The sequence below is a fragment of the Muscardinus avellanarius genome, assembly GCF_963383645.1.
Source record: "Muscardinus avellanarius genome assembly, chromosome: 4".
Lineage (NCBI taxonomy): Eukaryota > Metazoa > Chordata > Mammalia > Rodentia > Gliridae > Muscardinus > Muscardinus avellanarius.
Genome location: NC_137789.1, coordinates 66724671 through 66731768, shown reverse-complemented (window position 1 = coordinate 66731768; position 7098 = coordinate 66724671).

Here is a 7098-nt window from a genome sequence, read left to right as displayed (position 1 = left end):
GCCATGTAAACCGAGTCAGCCCGTCCTCACCAACAAACAGGTTGGGTTCCAGGAGTTCATTAGTAAGTTGGCTGTTTGGAACACAGAAAGCACTTTCCCATAGAAACGGAATTATAGATGGTGGCTGGCTTCCCAGGCCAGTGCACAAAAATCTGTTTAATGCACATGCAGCTGAGTCAGGGCCTGGCAATGATAGTTCCTCAAGCCCTTGACTCGCCTGAGCTCCAGTGGAACTCCACAATCCCAGGGAGCTCAGAGAATCATTGAACCTCCGGTGGCCAACCCAGGCCTGTGAAGGAGGTAAGAACCAGGCTGAGCGCTGGAGGGCAAGAGTCACCTACAGTGTGACTATGAAAAGCACTCATTTGAAAAGGGTCTTTATATAAGAGCTTTTTTATGATAAACACATGTATTATTATGCTGAATACTTTACCTAAACGTATATCAATGATCTCAGATCCTCATGATACTCTTGTAACAAAAATCTTCTCAGTTCTCCCATTTTGCCAGCATCTCAAGAGGTGGTGTGGGGCCCAGGGAGAGGGGCAGGACTGGAGTGGGTAGCCCTGGCTTTCTGGTTTGAAACTGACATCTTTTCACTGCACAACACTGCCTCCCAGTGGACAGTGCTGGGCACACACCCCAACGTCCCTAAATCAACTAAATAGTCTCCCGGCAAAGTAACAAGTTCTCCATTCATCTGTCCAACAAAGAATCTTTGAGTGCTTCCAGTGAGTTAGGCCTTGGGAACACAGAATCAAATTAGACCTGGTGTTCACTCAGAGTGGCTGGGGAGAGGAACAAGTAAATCAATGACTGAAATCAACAAGATAAGAATACCATCAAATAATAATAGTAGTGTAAAAAAGACTGCACAGAAAGAGGGAGTAGTTCAACTAGGGTGGAGGAGGAGGATGAGGAAGGCCTCCTGGGGAAGGTGAGCCGAGCTGCGTTCTGAAGGATGAGATGGGGTTAGATGTAGAGCTACAGAGACGAAGGGTTGAGGGCATCCTGTGCAGAAGGCTCAGCAGGGCGATGTTAAAGGCGCAGGGACATGAAACGCAACCAAAACACCTCAAGCATTTCTCACACCATCTGCTTTCATGATAGGTCAGCATCAGGCAAGATAGAAAGCCGTGCCTCTCTCGTGGGATAGATGACTGAAAAGGATGTTTGATTTGCCTTTCTTTCTTATTGTCATTTTTAGATTCTTTATTTTATTTATGTATTTATTTTTGAGGTACTGGGGATGGAACCCAGGGGCATTCTACCTCTGAGCTAAAACCCCAGTCCTTTTTTTTTTTTTATTATTCTTTATTTTGAAACAGGGTCTCACTAAGTTGCAAACAGCTTCACCTAAGTAGCTGAGGCTGGCCTCAAACCTGCAATCTTCCTGTCTCAGCCTTACAAATGCTGGGATTACAAGCATGTGCCACCACGCCTGGCTTTATTCTTTATTTTGAAACAGGTTCTCACTGAGTTGCCAAGGGCCTCATTAAGTAGCTGAGGCTGGCCTTGAACAATGATTCTCCTGTCTCAGTCTACCAAATGCTGGAATTACAAGCATGCACCACCATGCCCAGTTTAGATTTATTATTATTATTATTATTATTATTATTATTATTATTATTATTACTGGTGGTACTGGGGTTCCTGGAAACCCTTTACCTCCGGGCTACACTCCCAGACCTAATATATATATATATGCACATACACATATACACACACATATATGTATGTATATACATATATATGTGTATATATATATATATTTAAATTTATTTATTTATTTATTTTGGAAACAGGGTCTCTTAAACCAGCGCGGCTGGCTTTGAATCTGCGCAATCCTCCTGTCTCCGCCTCCCAAGCGCAGGGATTACAAGCGTGCGCCACCACGCCTGGCTCATATATATTTTTTTAATTTATTTTTTTTGGTGGTACTGGGGTTCCTGGAAGCCCTTATACCTCCGGGCTACACTCCCAGACCTATTTTTACATTTTTATTTGGAAACAGGGTCTCCTAAGCCAGCGCACATGGCTGGCTTCAAACCTGAGCGATCCTCCCTGTCTCTGCCTCCCAAGCATGGGGATTACAAGCGTGCGCCACCACTCCTGGCTCTGGCTCATATTTTTAAAATATATATTTGGGTGGTTTTTTTTCTTATGCTGGGGATTGAACCCAAGGCCTATTCACATGCTAAGCACTGCATTTTACCACTGAGTTACACCTTCAACCCATGTGCTTGTGTGTGTGTGTGCGTGTGTGTGTGTGTGTGTGTGTGTGTGTGTGCGTGTATGTGTGTGTGTGGTTCTGGGGATGGAACCCAGGGGTATTCTACCTCTGAGCTACACATCAGGTGCACTTTAATGAGATTCTATTTCATTTAAAAAAAAAATTTTTTTTTTTTTTTGGTGGTACTGGGGGTGGAACCCAGAGGCTTTCTACCTCCAGGCTATACTCCCAGACCTTTTTTATATTTTATTTGGAAACAGGGTCTCACTAAGTTGCTGAGAGCCTCACTGAGTAGCTGAGGCTGGCTTCGAACCCGTGCGATCCTCCTGTCTAAGCCTCCCAAGTGCGGGGATTACAAGCGTGCGCCACTATGCCCGGCTAAAAAATTTTCAAGATAGAATGTCATTAAGGTGCTGAGGACATCACTGAGTTGCTGAGACTGGTGATGAACCTGCCATCCGGTACTGGAATTACAGGCATGTGCCACCATGTCTGGCTTGTCTTTTGATTTTTCAAAAAAACTTCTAAAGACCTTCCCAAGTTCTATGATTATTAAGAACATCTTAGGTTCTCATTTGTGTTTAAATCCTTGCTCCAGCTGACACATAGCTCATGCAGCATCAGGAAGCTGCAGTCCTGCCTGTGGGTTTCCCGGCCCCCTGTGGTCCTCACGGCCAGGAGTGGGGACAGGCTCACTGGGTGGACACAGGCAGAGGCGGCTCTGGCTCCTTCAACCATGAAAAGTCTGAAAACACTGGGGCTACCGCGCACCAGTGGCTCCAGCTGAGAGCAGCGCAGCTGGTAGAACCGAGTCTAACTGGCTGTTTCAACCTAGTCTCCTCTCGGCAAGCAGCACACTGGTGCTGAGCCAGAGGAGCCTGGAGCTCTGCTGCTGGCCAGTCCAGAACTGCTGAAGGAGTTTCACACACTACTCCACGAGCAGACAGAAGAGAGCAACAAAATGCAGGCTGCGACAAGCCCAGATTGCACTAGGAAAACGAATAAGCTAAAGGCCTGCTGATTTGACTGCTGGCGGAGGCTCCCTGGAAAGCCCCAAGGCTGTCGCCCCTCCCCTCCCCTCCTGCCCCCGGGCCACACCCTCCACGCCACCTCAGCCCTGAGACTTCATATCTAGCTATGGGCAGAAATGTATCACTGCATTAACTGCCACCCCTGTGTAACCCTGCAGCCAGGCACCATGCTCGGAGCGAGACCTCCTATCTTTCAGACATTCACTGTTCCCCATTTCACTCTTAACACTGGAAATCCGTGTCTTATCTGGCTTTGAAAAATCATCTTAAGCCCGGCGTGGTGGCACATGCTTGTAATCCCAGTACTTGGGAGGCTAAAACAGGAAGATCGGAAGTGTGCAGCCAGACGCAGCTACTTAGTAAGGGCCTCTGCAACTTAATGAGATAATAAAAAATTAAAAAAAACAGAGCTGGGGGTATAGCTCAGAGGTAGAATGCCCTTGAGTTAAATCCCCAGTAACACACACACACACACACACACACACACACACACACACACACACGTGTTAAATTCTGCACACTAACCGGGCTTGGGGCCGCACACTTGTTATCCCAGCATTTGGGAGGCTGAGACCAGAGGATCACGGTTCATGGACAGCCTCAGCTACTTAGTGAGGCCATCTGCAACTTAGTGAGACCCTATATAATAAAAAAATAAAAAAACAGGGCTGGGGATATAGAGGTTGAATGCTCCTCGGTTCCATCCCCAGACCCGAAAAAAAAAAAAAATTCTGCACACTAATGAAAAAAACCCATCTTCCTCTCCCTAATATGTGGAAGCTAGAGAGAAAGGTCATCGGAGGAACTCTAGACAAGGAAGGAGAAACCATAGATGAGCAAATAAGGCGACCTGAGGGGGGATGGGAGGAGGGAATGAGGTAGGAATTGGGTAAGGGCTAAATAAGTGATGTGTACATCCATGATTTTATACCCTATTAAGATGTATGATTACAATGCACTAATAAAAAAAATCATCTTCAGCCGGTGCAGTGATGTATGCCTATAATTCCAATACTTGGAGGCTGAGACAGGAGTGTAACAGGTTTGTGGCCAGCCTCAGCAACTTAGTGAGACCCCCAGCAATTTAGCCAAACCTTGTTTCAAATTAAAAATAAAATAGGGTTGAGGGTGTAGCTCCAAGGTTGAACATCCTGGGTTCAATCCCCAGTAAAACACACACACACACACACACACACACACACACACACACACACACACACGAGAATTACCAATTCTCTATAAGAAAATACCTAGAGAATTGGTTTTTCACATTCTTTTACTTTTATATGTTTCTGTATCTTTATGCTGTAAAGACATAATACCCAATAACACAGAATCAAATTAGGCAAAGAAGAAATGTTAATATATTCAGTCTAACAATCTGTCTTTATCATGGTATTTTGTCCATTTAAATTTAATTATTAATATTTTGAGGTTTAGATATACCTTCTTATTTTTTTAAATTTATTTATTTTTTTATTTTATTGGTGCACTGTATTCATACATCATAGTGGGATACAAACTTTTGTAGACATACATGCACACATCGCCCAGTCAGCCCCCACCCGATCCCCACCCCATTCTCTCCCCATCCCTCCCTCCCATGCTTGGCTTAGTGGTTGACATCTAGTATTATAGCAATTTATCCAAAATTAAAAATGATAATCTCACATAACAGTTTCATTTGTCTGATACCAAGCTTTTGATGACTTAAAGATAACATTTCAATATTTCTTTTTACTTTCTTTCTTACCAGAGAATATTTTTTTTCTATTTTTTTAGGTGAAACTATCATATATTTATATATTTATTTTTCAGAAAAAAAATCTATCCTAATATGGAATATGGACTCTAGATACCCAAAACAATCTTGAAAAAGAACAAAGCTAGAAGACATATATTTTCTGATTTCAAACCATATAAAGCTACAATAATTGAAACAGTATAGTACTATTCTAAAGTCAGATATATAAACCATTGGAGTTAAATAAAGCCTAGAGCTAAATTCTTCCCTATATTGTCAAGTTATTTTTGACAAGGTTTCCACGAACATTTGGTGGTGGAAATAATAATCTTTTAACTAAATATTGTTGAAACATAATAATTACATGGAGAAGAATAAAGTTGGACCCTTACCTAACACCATATACAAATATTAACTCAAAATAGATAAAAGACCTAAATATAAATCTTAAGACTATAAACTTTTAGGAGAAAATCTGGGTCATAAAACCTCACAACATTGAAATTGGCAGTGATTTCTTGGATATGATTTCAATGGCACAGGCAACAGAAGAGTATACAAACTCCCTAAAAATTAAAAAAGATATTGTATATCCAAAGACAATGTAAACAGAGTTAACAGTTACTAATAGAATGGGATAAAATATTTCCAAATGCTATATCTGAAGGTATATTAATATTCCAACTAGAAGTCCTAAAAATTAACAACAATAAAGGCAAACAATACCATTTAGAGATAGGTAAAAGACTAACATAAGTAATGAATCTCCACAGATAACCAATCTTAGTTGTCTGTTGGATGGAAACTCTTGTTTCTCTGGTTCTGGTGTGTGTTACCTATTTCTTCTTTGTAGTTAATCTCTTTGAGTATTTTCTCTAGTGCTGGTTTTGAAGACATAAATTCCTTCAGTTTCTGTTTGTCATGGAAGCTTCTTATTTCTCCATCTAATTTGATAGAAAGTTTTGCTGGGTAGGAAATTTTTGGCTGGAAGTTGTTTTCTTTCAGAGTTTGGAATGTGTTACTCCAAGCCCTTCTGGCTCTCATGACTTGGTTTGGGAAGTCTGGAGTGATTCTAATTGGTTTGCCTCTGAATGTCACTTGGCCCTTTGTTTTTGTTGCCTTTAAGATTCTCTGCTTGGCTTCCACATTGGTCATTTTGACAATTATGTGGCGTGGGGATCCTCTTCTCCGATCCTGTCTAAAGGGAGTTCTATAAGTTTCCTGGACCTGTGTATCAACCTCTTGCTCTATGTTTGGAAAATTTTCTGCTATTACTTCCTTGAAGAGATTGTTGATCCCTTTGGTTTCACTTTCTTTTCCCTCCTCTATTCCAATTATTCTTAGGTTAGCTCTCTTAAAATGGGCCCATATTTCTTCAATATCAGATTCCTGCTGTCGGATATTTTTTCCTAGATTAGAAACTATGCGTTCATTTTTGGATTGCTCATCTTCTAAGAGCGAGATTCTGTTCTCCATGTGGTCTAATTGGTTGTTTGTGCTTTGAATTGAGGCCTTTACTTCATTAATTGCATCCTTTATCTCTTTTTGGCTCTCTCTGAGTTCTTTTCGAAGCACCTCTATTATATCTACAGTTATTTTCCTGATTTGATCTTCTAGAAATCTCTGATTTTCTGTTTTATCGGGTTCTGATGTTGTGGGGTTGTGGGCATTCATTGCTCCAGTGTTATTCCTCTTTCCCATGAATTCGGAAGTTTGTGCCTTCTCTGGGTTCTTCCCTTGGGTCACTATGACTTCACTTAAGGTGTTCTGGATCTCAAGTCAGTAGTATCTCAGACCCCACTACTCCTTTACTGGGTTGTATCACAGAGTCTCCGACCCAGAGAGTCCATAGAGGCTGCTTTAGACTGTGGGGGGTGCCAGGTTGCACGTTCTCCTATGGTGTGATATCTCTGCCACCGCCCCTCCCCCACTGGGTCAAGTCCCAGGGAGTACAGTACTGGGATTTCTCCTCTGTGGCCCGCAATTTGACTCACTGTTCTTGAGTACGCAGATGTAGCTGTACTGGATTCGGTGAATTCTCTGCTGCTGCCGCCGGTGGCAATATGGCGCCGCTGCTATGCCCTCGGCCA